The 16,390-nt window shown below is 40.4% G+C and overlaps 1 protein-coding gene across 7 annotated transcripts in view; it reads right to left on the reverse strand.

The window, feature by feature from the left end:
- Positions 1-16,390, reverse strand: part of spina (spindlin a) — an 83,024-nt gene that overhangs the window by 22,687 nt on the left and 43,947 nt on the right. The gene's annotated exons all lie outside the window — the stretch shown is intronic.

Consider the following 16,390-nt stretch of genomic DNA (forward strand, 5'->3'; position numbering starts at 1 on the left):
GCTCTAGCTGAAGCATCCTACTCCGCTGCTGCCTGCAAATCCGTAGTCTTCGTTTGCATTCTTTCTGAAGGTCTGAGTTCAACTGCCCCTTCAGTCTATGATAAGCAGCTACTTAAAATTCAAACAGCTTTTATTAGGCAGCTTTTCAATCTAAAAAAGCACCTAGTGTCAACTCATCTGCCAGAAGTCTCAGTCCAGCTGCTGTGTTATGACACCAGCAGACAGCCAAATCAAATCAACCTTTTGCAATACAGTAAAATTAAAACCTTCATTAGTCACTCCAATAGTTCTTAACCAGACTTTTGAATAACCAATCCCAGACTTGGTGAATAATTAATTCCAGATACCGTTTTTGTGTCTTAAACAATAGACTTTATATATTAAATACATAATAAAACAGAGAAAAAGACTAAAGTAATCTAATGTCGTCTATGCTTTAAACCCGAAATATTTGTTTACAGCCCCCAATCATTCAAAAGACAGACATACAAACAAAGTTAAGGAATACAGAAACAAAAATAGCAAGACTGGCCAGATCACTTAAATGGTTTTCTTGGAGCATTGATTCAGAGGCATAGATATAAACTCATTGGTTGCATTCCTTGAGATATTGATCAGAAGTACCTTTTCAGTTCATTCAGATAAAAGACCGCAATACTTTCAACTCTATGGGCTTTCAAAAGCTGGTATGGGACTTTAGGCAGGGAGTTTTCAAAACCTTCATCAAAATCTTCCTGCTGTCTCATCAGAGCTAAAACTCTTCTCCCTCAAAAAACACAATTCAAACCACAACTCCAAACCTGGTCCATCCCTTTTTGAGGGGTCTCAATTACCTTTCAACATCTGTCTTCTGCTTGAGTACATGGTCTCTCTCAGACTTGCTGGGACCATTCCCAGTTAATACGTTTCGTTAATAGCCAACCCCTACAATCTGTTTAAGCACAATGCTCCTCCCAGGGTTGCTGTCTGTTGGGAACAGTTTTGATCAAGAATTAGCCTGCAATTAGCCTCCAAGTTTGGCTTCACCAACAAATTAAAGATTGTTTGTCTGTTCCTTTTCTCCAAAGGCTGGTTACCAAAATTCAAAAGGTCATCTTCAGCTCACAATTCCCAATTCATAGCCCCACACCAGAATATATATTAAAATAATGAAAAATCAGCAAGATTTCTTAGTGTCCAAACTTCTATTTTCTATTCCAAGAAAATGTAGTCTTCGTACATTTTATATGTATAAATAGACAGACATCAAGGGACATTTTGTATCTTCTGCAGACTGTAAAAATGCCCAATTTTATATTCTCTGCATACTTGATCATCTGTAAAACTCCAACGTTTCAGGGTTGGAGCAGCAGCAAGAACTAGATACATTTTGTTTTAAAAAAATAATACTGGCAGACAAGGAGTAAACCAGCTTGACAGAAGTTTTAACAAGAATCTTTATCCTAATCTTTTTTTCCCAGAGCGAGAGAGAAAATTGAGACTGCTGAATTCAAATAATGTTGTTCATTTATAAACAAAAAGTTCCAACATAGTATTTTTCTTCTCGAGACTATTATTTCTAGGTAAATAGATGTTTGGGTAAAAGGTCTATTAATGCTGTGTGCACACATCATAGTGAAAATCTGTCAATTTCATTTTTTGGGGGATGGGGGGGGGGGGTGTCCTTCAACTTCAGGGGGATTAATAAAAGTTTCAATGGACATTATGTACACTTCATGCTTCAATATTTCTGACCTTCCTTGAGATTAAGTCTACCCAAAAGCGGTCAATCCAAACTGTAAACCTTCAAATCACGACTGGGTGCTTTATTGGGTATGTGATTTAAAACACCATTGAGGATTAGTGAACTTTAAAAAACCCACAACCCTTAAAAGCTCAGTCACACACTAAGTTATAGTCTTGATGACAAATTACAACATGACACTAACTGTTCATAAATCCAGTTATTCATAGCTGTTCTTCATTCTTCTGCGCTTTGAAACCATTGAAATCAGAAATAGACAGCCCTCAAATATGCTATTATAAACGTAGACTCCAGCATGATAAAGAATCAGTCAACTGCCCCTTCATTCTCTGATTAGAAGCACTGCAAGTGCAATGCTATTGTACGTGAATGAATGCTAAAGATGCACAGTATGGGGGCACAATGGTTAGCACTGCTGTCTCACAGTGCCAGAGACCTGGGTTCAATTCCCGCCTCAGGCGACTGTGTGTGGAGTTTGCACATTCTCCCCGTGTCTGTGTGGGTTTCCTCCGGGTGCTCCGGTTTCCTCGCACAATCCAAAAATGTGCAGGTTGGGTGAATTTGCCATGCTAAATTGCCTGTAGTGCTAGGTGAAGGGGTAATTGTAGGGGAATGGGTCTGGGTGGATTGCACTTTGGCGGGTCGGTGTGGACTTGTTGGGCCGAAGGGCCTGTTTCCACACTGTAAGTAATCTAATCTAATCACAGCTACATCAGACACACTGTAAAACCGAGGCATCTAGCACTAGCATGATATTTTTGTGTTTAACAGCAACTCCAATACAAAGAACAAAGAAAGAACAAAGAAAATTTACAGCCCAGGAACAGGTCCATCGGCCCTCCAAGCCTGAGCAGATCCAAATTTACTGTCTAAACCTGTCGGTCAGTTCCTAAGCATCTGTATCCCCCTGCTCCCCACCTACTCATGCATTTATCCAGACGCATCTTAAACGATGCTACAGTGCACGACTCTACCACCTCTACTGGCAACGCGTTCCAAATGCCCACCACCCTCTGTGTGAAGTACTTGCCACGCGTATCCCCCTTAAACTTTCCACCTCTCACCTTGAAAGTGTGACCTCTCATTATTGAATCCTTCACCCTGGGAAAATGCTTGTCTTTATCTACCCGGTCTATACCCTTCATGATTTTGTAAACCGCAATCAGGTCCCCCCCCCTTAATTTCCTTTTTTCTAATGAAAATAAACCTAACCTACTCAACCTTCCTTCATAGCTAGCACCTTCCATACCAGGCAACATCCTCATAAACCTTCTCTGCACCTTCTCCAAAGCATCCACATCCTTTTGGTAATGTGGTGACCAGAACTGTACACAGTATTCTAAATGCAGCCAAATCAATGTCTTGTACAATGTTAACATGACTTACCAGTTCTTATACTCAATACTCCGTCCAATGAAGGCAAGCATACTATATGCCTTCTTGACCACTCTATCCAACTGTGCAGCAATCTTCAGGGTACAATAGACCTGCACTCCCAGATCTCTCTGCCCATCAACTTTTCCCAAGCCTCTTCTGTTCATTGTACAATTCGCTCTAGAATTGGTCTTGCCTAAATGCATCACCTCGCATTTGTATGGATTGAAATCCATCTGTTACTTTTCCGCCCAACTCTCCAGTCTATCAATATCCTCCTGTATTCTCTGATAGTCCCTTATGCTCTCTGCTACTCCACCAATCTTCTTGTCATCTGCAAACCTGCTGATCATACCAACAGTGCTCCCCTCCAGATCACTCATGTATAACAACAGTGGCCCCAACAATGACCCCTGTGGAACACCACTGGTCACCTTTCTCCATTTCAAGAAACTCCCTTCAACTACTACTCTGTCTCCTGTTGCTCAACCAGTTCTTTATCTACCTAGCTAGAACACCCTGCACACCATATGACTTCACTTTCTCCATTAGTCTACCATGGGGAACCTTATCAAACACCTTACTAAAGTCCATGTATATGACATCAATAGCCCTTCCTTCCTCTATTAACTTGGTCACTTCCTTGAAGAACTCTATTAAGTTGGTTGGGGGTTGGGTGAAGACGAGAAGTTGGAAGATGAAGTGGATGGCTTTCAACATTTATTATCAGTCACGGATTTGCATAGCAGCAACGCAGGAATGTACATTTTGAAACAATGGCTCAGATATTCTGATCAGAACTGGACAGAACCAGAAAGGGAGCTCCTGTTACAAACCTATTGAGGAATCCTTGAATCCAGCAATGAAGAAAACTCTTTTAGAAACCATGTACTCTTTATAGTAGCCAGTGTGCTTTGAGCTGCACATAGCCAGAACCCTCCAAAGTTTCCAACTTTAAGGGGCTTTTTCAGAAATTTCTTGTAGAAAGTTCCAAATTCTTAGGCAATTTCCATGGAGACGACTGCAATGGGAATTCCATGTGGTCCTGACTCACAACTCTAGTCTGCATTGCTCCATTGACTCTGGCCATCAGAATTTCTGGGCCAATATATCATCATTATATTGTGTGCATACAGAAAGATTACAAACACTAACAACGTTCAAAGTATACAGTACAATGGTGCAAAGCTGGTCAGGCTTTGATTATATGCTTTTATTTATCATGCTAAGATTTTATGTGCTTTAGTAACGTGTAAATCATACTCCACAGATCATGGCAATACAGGACACAGAAAGCAAGTAAGATTAGACAGCATGTTTCTGACATTAGTCACTGTGACTTTCTTAAGGATGATTCTATGATGATGAAATAAATAATATTATGAGGACTCTGTCTCCTCAGCCAAAACATATTTTCCACACTTTGGATTTGTGCTTGGATGACTATTTAAAATGAGGACTATCAAATATTAAAATTTTGCAATATCTGACCAACACACAAAACACACTCATTCTAATTTAAAACACTATGTCACTATGTGCTCATTTTACACTCTATAATGTTAGTCTGCACCTTTGGGGAGAGTTTAATTGGACGAAACAATTGATTTCTCATACCTGTTCAAGTGGAGATACAGATTTCCATTTTACTTCCAGCTTTGTATCCTCAAGATATTTAGGTACACCAAGCACACATTTTATGAGTAAAAGTGCAGTGGAACTCATTGTAACACAAGGCAAACTAATCTTAACCTTAACCTGAAATTGGCAGTAACATAATGAAAAGATCCACTTTATAATACAGGAATATATAGATGCAACATTCCATACCATCTTAAATTAGTTTTGTACTCGAAATGTTTAATTGTGGAATTACTAGTTCAAAATCAACTGAAGTCGCCTCTTCACAGTTTACGACTCAATTATCCAGGTGTATGCGCAAATAGATTTAACGACTTTTGAACAGGTTTAACAGATCACAACTTAAGGGAGATCTTAAACAATCTTATGCTCTGGAGGGCTATGAAGTTTCAGCTGTTGAGTATGCTCAAGACTGAGATCAATAGATTTCTGATGTTGCAAACACAAGATGAGCCATAATCACACAATGACAGAGCAGGCTCTAAAGGGCTGAATAGCCTACTCTTAATGTTCAGGTGTTACCTTCTTATTTCAATCTGACAACAGTTGTCATGAACTTCTGATTTCATAACTGAAATGTTTTTAGAATTCTGTCTTTTGACTTGTAAGATGGTTATCGTGTACAGCCTTATCTTTAGGATAAATGAGAGGGATGATGTGATCTGTGTTGGGAGTCTACCTGACGAGAAAAGCTGGGAAGTAATTAGTAAGAATCGCATAGAAAATTCAAATTGAGTTGGTGACCAGTGTTTAAATTCAAGGACAATCACAGCTATTGCCATATCCACAACCAAAAGACTTTAAATCTCCTTAAAGCCAAAGAGCTGATTTCAATATCAAGATTGTAAATACCTGTGCGAAACCCTGCTTGTTTGATTAAAAGAAATTAAATTCTTTTAATTTCACTAAAGATGAAATTAGTTAAAAATCATACAACACTAGGTTATAGTTCAAGAGATTTATTTGGAAGCACTAGCTTTCAGAATGTTGCTCCTTCATCAGATGGTGATCATCACCTGATGAAGGAGCAGTGAGCAGCGCTCTGAAAGCTAGTGCTTCCAAATAAACCTGTTGGACCAACACCTGGTGTTGTGAGATTTTTAACTTTGCCCACCCCACTCCAATACTGGCTCCTCCACATCACATCGAAGACGAAAAGCTGTTGCGGTCAGGTAACGAATGAAAGTTTCTTTTTGGACACAGGGCTAAGGTGTTTCTGGTTGCCATGAAGAAAGGGATAGGAGAAGCCATTTTAGGATCAGGTTACTGGCAGTTCAACCCAGGAATATGAGAGATTAATTGCAGCTTTGTGATCTTTGTGTACTATACAAACAATCTGCAGTCATGTCAAAAACAGAAATTGCTGGAAAAAACTCAGCAGGTTTGGCTACATCATTAACTGTGCTTTTGTCTCCACAGATGCTGCCAGACCTACTGAGATTTTTCAGCAATTTCTACTTTTATTTCTGATTTCCAGCACCTGTAGTCCTTTGTTCTTTTTTCTATAGTGCTATGTTGCCTGTCTTCATCAGGTTGACATCTCAAAACCTTTTTTTTGAGGGTGGGGAGGGAAGTGGAGCTATAATTAGCAGATGGTTTCCTTACCCAGGTATGGCCTGATGCCTCAAGACATCACGGGATCCAGTGTCAATGTTGAGGACTTCCCCAGGCAATTCTAAGTATACAACTGTGCCACCGCCTCAGATGGGTCTGTGGGTCTCAGTAAAGAGGATTTTGTAGGTTCATATGTGCTACTATCACTTCCAGTGCCTTGGTCAGTGCCAAATTGGCTGCCCAATCCCTTTTATCAAAATTTGTAGGACCTTGATACAACAAAGTGGCTTATTTAGCCATTTCAGTGTCAACCACATCACTAGATCTGGAGTCACATGTAAGCCAGCAGAATTTTCTTCCCTAAAGGATAGAAGTAAGGATAGTCATAGTGAAAAAGAGGAGGATAAAAAAATTCAATGACACATTGTACACAATAACCCAAAGACATTCATTTTGTTGTGTTTGCTTTACTTGATTCTTTTGTGGTAAAATTCATTTGTTTTTAAATCATGGAATCTTGTGACTTATTCTTTCCCAACATAACTGGGAACTCAAATTTCTCTTCACACATTAATGGTGTCTCCCAGGATCTGAAGTGGAATTAGTTTTCTAATATTATATTTACTTTTTTTTCGAATGACACTTGTATGGAAGCATTCATTGCCCACTTCCACTTCCCAAAAGGGCAAATTGTTCAGTGTCATGACAAATATATGCCAAGAAACCAACTGGTTGGCATTTACTCCTCAGTATGACTCTAAGAAAAGTTGCTTTGGTTGGCTCATGAGTCATTTTAAATCACTTGGGTATTGCTGAAAATGGGAAACGTTACAGAACCAGTGTGTTTATGCACTCATTAGAAAAAATGCAAACGTTTACAATAATTATGCTGCAGGACAAAAGATAGTTGGCAAGTCTACTCCATGGTAAAATCTTGGTGAATTGGAAGACTAAACTTCTTTCTGGGGATTTTAAAAACAAAGTGTAAAGCATGAACATATTCTTGTCCTGATATCAGAGAACAGGCCCGTGTATGAATGTGCATAAATTCAAGCAGTAAAAAAATTAGTCACAGTACATACTTGACCAACTATCTTAAATTAATAGTTAGTGTAGATGCTTGTGCACTCAGGATTACTTAGTGTCACCTTATCGCAAAATTCTAACAGACAGTGTGTTTTGGAATTCAAATACTAAAAATTATATTAAAAAAGCTGAAATATAGTTGCCATTTCCTTGCATGTTTTCTTGGAAAACTAGCATTTCACATTTGATTTTATCTTGGATGTAAGGTATAATTTAATCTACCAAACCAGTGTGCTCACTTATTACACCAACTAAAACATTTGTGTTATATGTCAGAAGAATATTTAACTTTTGAAAATAAATTTTAAGTGCCAAGTTTTAACTGATCCATGCTACATGACTTCACATATTAAATTTAATTATTTATTCAAGCAATTCCAACAATTGTTGTAGCACATTACTAATAGAAGTAAAGATAATGTTAAAACTTACTTTGCTGACTTTGCTTTCCAATCTCTTTGCTTTTTATCTAATTTTGACTATTTTCTCTCTTGGAGAAAAGCAATTTGCTTTACAAGAGCCGTGAGATTTTGAAGAATATGTCCTGCAAACTATTTAAAAAGGAGCTTAGAATGAAATTTTAATTTGAAAGCTATCCTGACAAGATGGAGTTGAATTGTGTGTAGTGTTTCAAAAGTACAGGTCTCAGCTAATAAAACAAAACATTTGTGACTTGTGTGTTTATTAAATCAAGTTCAACAGATTTTTAAAGGAAAAAATCATTCACAAGATGTGAGCATTTATTGCCTATCCCCAAATGCTCAGAAGGCAGTTAAGAGTCCACCATTCTAGAGTCGTATGTGGACCAGACTGGAAAAGGAATGCAGATTTCTTTCCCTAAAAGGACATTAGTGAACCAGATGGGATTTGTCAACAATGAACAGTTTCAAGGTTATCATTAGACTCTAAATTCCAGATTCTTTCTTTTTTTTAAAAACTGAATTCAAATTCCTCCACCTGCCAGGAGTGATTTGAACTCAGGACCTGAAAATATGATCTGGGTCTCTATTACAGTAACATGGTGAATAAGATTTGAATAAAGACATTTTTTTTCTCACTATCTTTAAAAACCTATTTGGGAAATTCAGCTCCAGACACTGCCCATGGATGACAAACATTTTATTAAAGATCTCGTGTTTTGTTTAAGGTAAGACTGCAAGGTAAGCAGTCGGGTGAAATGGTTTTCCTATGGTGAGTGGTTAGGATTTGAAAATCTGTAATCACCTCAGTATTGAGAAGACAAGGTCTCTTTGTTCAGCAACACTCCCTAAGACCTTACCATTAAGTGTAGAAGTCCTGCTAAGATTTGCTTTCCCAAAATGCAGCACCTCGCATTTATCTGAATTAAACTCCATCTGCCACTTCTCAGCCCATTGGCCCAGATCCTGTTGTGCACCTCCAATTTTGGTGTCATCTTCAAACTAACTAACTGTACCTCTTATGCTCGCATCCAAATAATTTATGTAAATGACAAAAAGTAGAGGGCCCAGCACCGATCCTTGTGGCACTTCACTGGTCACAGGCCTCCTGTCTGAAAAACAACCCTCCACCACTACCCTCTGTCTTCTACCTTTGAGCCAGTTCTGTATCCAAATGGCTAGTTCTCCCTGTATTCCATGAGATCTAACCTTGTTAATCAGTCTCCCATGGGGAACCTTGTCGAACGCCTTACTGAAGTCCATATAGATCACATCTACTGCTCTGCCCTCAATCTTCTTTGTTACTTCTTCAAAAACTCAATCAAGTTTGTGAGACACGATTTCCAACGCACAAAGCCATGTTGACTATCCCGAATCAGTCCTTGCATTTCCAAATACATGTACATCCTATCCCTTAGGATTCCCTCCAACAACTTGCCTATCACCAAGGTCAGGATCACCGGTCTATAGTTCCCTGGCTTGACTTTCACACCCTTCTTAAACAGCACCATGTTGGCAACCTCCAGTCTTCCGGCACCTCACCTGTGATTATCGATGATACAAATATCTCAGCAAGAGGCCCAGCAATCACTTCTCCAGCTTCCCAGTGAGTTCTAGGGTACACCTGATCAGGTCCTGGGGATTTATCCACCTTTAACCGTTTCAAGACATCCAGCACTTCCTCCTCTTAAGTATACTCCTGCTTTCTTTATACTCTAAGGATTCACTCGATCTATCCTGTCTGTACCTGACATATGCTTCCTTCTTTTTCTTAACCAAACCCTCAATTTCTTTAGTCATTGAGCATTACCTATACTTACCAGCCTTCCCTTTCACCCTGACAGGAATATACTTTCTCTGGATTCTTGTTATCTCATTTCTGAATACTTCCCATTTTTCAGCCGTCTCTTTACCTGCGAACATCTGCCTCCAATCAGCGTATAAAAGTTCTTGCCTAATACCGTCAAAATTGGCCTTTCTCCAATTTAAAACTTCAACTTTTAGATCTGGTCTATCCTTTTCCATCACTATTTTAAAACAAATAGAATTATGGTCACTGGCCCCAAAGTGCTCCCCTACTGACACCTCAGTCACCTGCCCTGCCTTATTTCCCAAGCGTAGGTCAAGTTTTGCACCTTCTCTCGTAGGTACATCCACATACTGAATCAGAAAATTGTCTTGTACACACTTAACAAATTCCTCCCCATCTAAACCTTTAGCACTATGGCAGTTCCAGTCGATGTTTGGAAAGTTAAAGTCCCCTACCATAACTACCCTATTATTCTTACAGATAGCTGAGATCTCCTTACAAGTTTGTTTCTCAATTTCCCTCTGACTATTGGGGGGGTCTATAATACAACAATAAAGGTGATCATCCCTTTCTTATTTCTCAGTTCCACCCAAATAACTTCCCTGGATGTATTTCCGGGAATATCCTCCCTCAGCACAGCTGTAATGCTATCCCTTATCAAAAATGTCCTCCTCCTCTTTTGCCTCTCTTTCTATCCTTCCTGTAGCATTTTCATCCTGGAACATTCAACTGCCAGTCGTGCTCATCCCTGAGCCATGTTTCTGTAATTGCTGTGATATCCCCATCCCATGTACCTAACCATGCCGAGTTCATCTGCCTTCCCTGTTAGGCTCCTTGCATTGAAATAAATGCAGTTTACTTTATTAGTCCTACCTTGTCCCTGCCTGCCCTGACTGTTTGACTCACTTCTGTTCTCAGCTGTACCCGTCTAACATCGATCTCTTTCCTCACTATCTCTCTAGGTCCCACCCCCACTTTACTAGTTTAAATCCTCCCAAAAAGTTCTAGCAAATCTCCCTGCCAGTATATTAGTCCCCTTCCAGTTTAGGTGCAATCTGTCCTTCTTGTACAGGTCACTTCTACCCCAAAAGAGATTCCAATGATACAAAAATGTGAATCCTTCTCCCATACACCAGCTCCTCAGCCATGCATTCATCTGCTCTATCCTCCTATCCTGCCCTCAATAGCTCGTAGCACTGGGAGTAATCCAGATATTATTACCCTTGAAGACCTCCTTTTTAAATTTCTACCTAACTCTCTGTGATCTCCCTTCAGAGTGTCAACCTTTTCCCTTCCAATGTCGTTGGTTCCAATGTGGACAATGACCTCCTGCTGGCCCCTCTCCCCCGTGAAAACATTCTGCACCCTCTCTGAGACATCCTTGATCCTGGCACCAGGGAAACAACACACCATTCTGCTTTTTCCTCTGCTGGCCACAGAAACGTCTGTCTGTACCTCGGACCACAAAATACCCTAACTCAATTGATCTCTTGGAAGCCGACGTACCCCTCGTTGCATTAGAGACAGTCTCAATACCAGAAACTTGGCTATTCGTGCTAAGTTCCCCTGAGAATCCATCACCCCCTACATTTTCCAAAACAGCATACCTGCTCCAGCTGCCTACCTCTCTTACCCTTCCTGGAGTTAACCCATCTATGTGACTGTATCTGAGACTTTCCCCCCTTCCTATAACTGCCATCCATCACATACTGTTCCTGTTGCTGATGCAAATTCCTCATCGCTTCTATCTGTCTCTCCAACCGATCCACTCGATCTGATAAGATTCGCATCCAACAGCATTTATGGCAGATATAATCCGCAGTAACCCTTAAACTCTCTTTAAACTTCCACATCTGACAAGAAGTACATATCACTGCAAAGGCCATTTTTGCTCCTTCACAATCTACAGACCCAGAAAATAACACCATCTTATTCCTCTACAAACACTGCCCCAGGTTAAATTAATAGCTATGGCTTATATTTTAAGTTTAATCAAGAGACTTATCTCCAACAACATATAATCAAGAAAGAATCCACTGTAGCCACTACTGCAGCCTCTCTCTTGGACGGACTTAAAACAACAATTAACTTATCTGATTCCGTGCTGTGAACTTCGCCCAACAGTTCCTCCAAGATCAGTTGTGAATTTCACTGTTTGTTAATCTTCCCAGATGCAATCCGATGTCCAGCGATACACGAATTCAAACAGCAAAGGCGCTAACTGTGCAGGTTTTCTCTCTCTCTCTCTCTCCTGCACTGTCCACACCATGTGCTTCCTTTGTCTGCTCTTCTCCCTCTTAAACTGCTGTTGTTTTGACTTTTTTTTCCAAAGTTCCAAAACAATGCAATAGCATATAAAACAGTAGTCGCTGCTCCTGGAATTGGAGGAAATCACCTCTAGCACCTGAAATACCTCAAAAAAGTAGCAGCTGTTACAGCCAGAAATGTTTCCTGTCCTCCATCTTGGATTACCCAGAATCCTTTGAATTCAATAAAAAATTCTGGAATTAAGAGTCGACTGATGACCATGAAACCATTGTCTATTGTCAGAAAAACCCATCTGGTTCACTGATGTCCTTTAGGGAAGGAAATCCGCTATCCTTACCTGGTCTGGCCTACATGTGACTCCAGTGCCATAGCAATCTGGTTGACGCTTAACTACCCTCTGAAATGGCCTAGCAAACCTCTCAATTGTATCAATCGCTAGAAAGTCACAACAAAGAAATGAAACCGGATGGACCATCTGGCAACAACCTTGGAACCAGAAAAGACAACGGCAAAAACACAAGCAGCCCTTGTCGACCATGCAAAGTCCTCTTCTCCCTTTTAAACTGCTGTTGTTTTGACTTTTTTTTCCAAAGTTCCAAAACAATGCAACAGCATATAAAACAGTACTTGCTGCTCCTGGAATTCGAGGAAATCACCTCCAACACCTAAAATACCTCAAAAAAAAAAATAGGAGCAGCTCTTACAGCAAGAAATTTTTCCCGTCCTCCATCTTGTGCAGGTCCATAGCTCCTTAAAAGTGGAGTTGCAGGTAGATAGGATAGTGAAGAAGGCATTTGGTATGCTTCCCTTTATTGGTCAGAGTATTGAGTACAGGAGTTGGGAGGTCATGTTGCGGCTGTACAGGACATTGGTTAGGCCACTGTTGGAATATTGTGTGCTATTCTGGTCTCCTTCCTATCAGAAAGATGTTGTGAAACTTGAAAGAGTTCAGAAAAGATTTACAAGGATGTTGCCAGGGTTGGAGGATCTGAGCTACAGGGAGAGGCTGTTTTCCCTGGAGCGTCGGAGGCTGAGGGGTGTCCTTATAGAGGTTTACAAAATTATGAGGGGCATGGATAGGATAAATTGACAAAGTCTTTTCCCGGGGGTCAGGGAGTCCAGAACTAGATGGCATAGGTTTAGGGTGAGAGGGGAAACATACAAAAGAGACCTAAGGGGTAACTTTTTCACGCAGAGAGTGGTACGTGTATGGAATGAGCTGCCAGAGGATGTGGTGGAGGCTGGTACAATTGCAAAATTTAAGAGGCATTTGGATGGGTATATGAATAGGAAGGGTTTGGAGTGATATGGGCCGGGTGCTGGCAGGTGTGACTAGATTGGGTTGGGATATCTGGTCGGCATGGACAGGTTGGACCGAAGGGTCTGTTTCCATGCTGTACATCTCTATGACTCTACGACCTGTTCAATGGAAGCATTTAAAACAGAACTGGATGTTTGTTGAAAGGGAAAAAAGGTGTAGAGCTTTGGGGAAAAGATAGGGCAGTAGTTCTAAATGCATTGGTCTCGCAGAGGGCCAGCATGGACATGAACAGCTGCATGGCTCTTGTTGGTACTGTAACCAATCTACCATACAATGAAGCAGATTATCCAGATGGCCATTTTTGGTGACTCCCAGGACATTTATGTTTGGAATGACTGCTATGTACAATATCTTCTGCAATCTTGATCCATGCGGACTACCATTTTTATATCTGCATCATAAATTGTACCTCAATATCTATTTCAGTTGTTGAGATAATCAATTCCATTCTTAATGAAGCATACTGAATTGCAGAATGATTACATAGTACACATTAATTTCACTTTTCTGTTGGTAAAGAATTTTCTACAATGGGAGAACTTCCTCACAATCTCAATAACTAAGTAATTTTATGTTTGTACAAACAACACACCTGAACAATAATTCAAGAAGGTGACTCCAAGTTCTCTATGACAACTGGGAGCAGACAAAAAGAAACTGGCCTTGCCAGCAATGTCCACATGCTGGCATTTAAACACAAACTTCTCTTAAATATCTGAAACATTCGTGAGAACTTATTTACTGTACCTCACGATCCCTCCCAACAAGTGACATGCAGAAGGGAGTCCTGTAGAGCTCTCCTGGGTTTGCACTGTTCCATTTCATCATATGAAATGTCACAAAAGTAAAGCCAGATGACTCGTATACATGCATTTTCTAATAAGTATGCATGACAGCTTACATATTAACCATATTTGAAAGAGGAGACACCACTGGAGTACTAATTCAAGGCAGAGACTAAAGCTCTGGGACGTGGGTTCAAATCCCACCATAATTGGTGAAAACAACATTCAACAAGAGTCATGGAGTCACAAAAACAAACCCCTCAGTACAACTTGCCTATGGTGATCAGATATCTTAAATAAATCGAGTCCCATTTGCCAGCATTGGGCATGTATCCCTCTAAACCCTTCCTATACACATCCAGATGCCTTTTAAATGTTATAAATTTAAAAGTCAGCCTCCACCACTTCATCTGGCAGTTCATTCTATATATGAACTACCATCTGCATGAAAAATTTGCCCCTTAGGTTGCTTTTAAATCTTTCCCCTCTCACCTTAAAATTATGCCCTCTACTTCTGGACTCCCCCACTCCAGGGAAAAACTCTTATCTGCTTACCCTATATCTATGCCACCCTCAATTTCATAAACCTCTATAAGGTCACCTCTCAGCCTCTGACATCCCAGGGAAAATAGCCCCCGTCTATTCAGCCCCTCTTTGTAGATCAAACCCTCCAACCCTGGCAACATCCTTGTAAATTCTTCTCTGAACCCTTTTAAGTTTCACAACATCCTTCCTATAGTAGAGAGACCAGAATTGCACGCAATATTCCAAAAGTGGCCTAACCAATGTCCTGTACAGCTGCAACGTGACCTCCCAACTCCTGTACTCAATGCTCTGACCAATAAAGGAAAGCATACCAAACACCTTCTTCACTATCCTAACTACCTGCAACTCCACTTTCATGGAACTATGAACTTGCACTCCAAGGTCACCTTGTTCAGCTACACTTCCCAAGACCTTACCATTAAGTGTATAAGTCTCACCCTGATTTGTCTTTCCAAGATGCAGCACCTCACATTTATCTAAATGAAGTTCCATCTGCCACTCCTCGGCCCACTGGCCCATCTGATCAAGATCCCACTGTACTCTGGAGGTAACCTTCTTCACTGTCAACTACACCTTCAATTTTGGTTTCACCTGTAAATTTAGTAAGTATACCTCCTATGTTCACATTCACATCATTTATATGAATAACAAACAGCAGTGTACCCAGCATCAATCCTTGTGGTACACCACTGGTCACAGGCCTCCAGTCTGTAAAGCAATCCTCTGCCACCACCGTCTTCTACCTTCCAGCCAGTTCTGTATCCAAATGGCTGTCCCTCCCTTGTATTCCATGTGATCTCACCTTGCTAACCAGTAACCATGGAGGAACGCTGTCGAATGTCTTACTTAAGTCCATATAGATCACGCCTATTGTTCTATCCTCATCAATCCTCTTCATTATTTCTTCAAAAAACTCAATTAAAATAGTGAAAGACAATTTCCTACATACATCGCCATATTTTCTATCCCTAATCAGTCCTTGCCTTTCCAAATACATGGAAATCCTGTCACTCAGGATTCCCTCCAATAACTTGCCCAGCACCCATGTCAGGCTCACCGGTCCACAGTTTTTCCTTACCATCTTTCTTAAATAGTGGCACCATGTTAGCCAACCTCCAGTCTTCTGGCACCCCATCTGTTACTATCAATGACACAAATATCTCTGCAAAGGGACAAAACAATCATTTCCTTAGATTCCCATAGAGTTCAGATAGGGTACACCTGATCTGGTCCCAGGGATTTATCTATTAAAAAAAAAGAAATTGAGAACTGGTTGCAGTAATAGTGATCACAAAACGTATTATCATCAAAATCTATGTGCTTCACCAATTCCCTTCAGGGAAGGAAGGAGATTGTCCTTATGGATCTGACCTACATGAAATTCCAGATCCATAGTAATGTCACTCTCTTAATTGACCACTGAAATGACCCAACAAACTACTGGATACAAAAGCCATTAGGGTTGGGCAAATATTGGCTTCAAGAGGGATGCCCACATCCTTTCAAAAATAACTGAATGCAGGAAACCTATCAGAAGTTTTTTGTAACCTCTAACTTTGAGTATTTCAAAGGGATGAATAAGGAACCACAAAGCTGGAGTACTATGTGCAGCTGTGGTTCCTGTACCATTAAGATGACGTTATTGCCATTGAGGCAATGAAAGTTCACTGGACTTGTTGAAGAATGTAGGAGAGAATGAGAAGTGATCTAATTGGAAATTAGAAAATACTTAAAAGGGAGAGATGGGGCAAATGTAGTTAAGATTTTCACTTCTGGGACAGGGGATGGAGAAAAGATGGATGATTTGCAGAGGAATCTGTATCACAAAGGCAGTTTGACAAG

Source organism: Chiloscyllium plagiosum, unplaced genomic scaffold (genome assembly GCF_037043375.1).
Source record: "Chiloscyllium plagiosum isolate Xiang-an unplaced genomic scaffold, Cpla_swu_hap1 HiC_scaffold_2, whole genome shotgun sequence".
Taxonomy (NCBI): Eukaryota; Metazoa; Chordata; class Chondrichthyes; order Orectolobiformes; family Hemiscylliidae; genus Chiloscyllium; species Chiloscyllium plagiosum.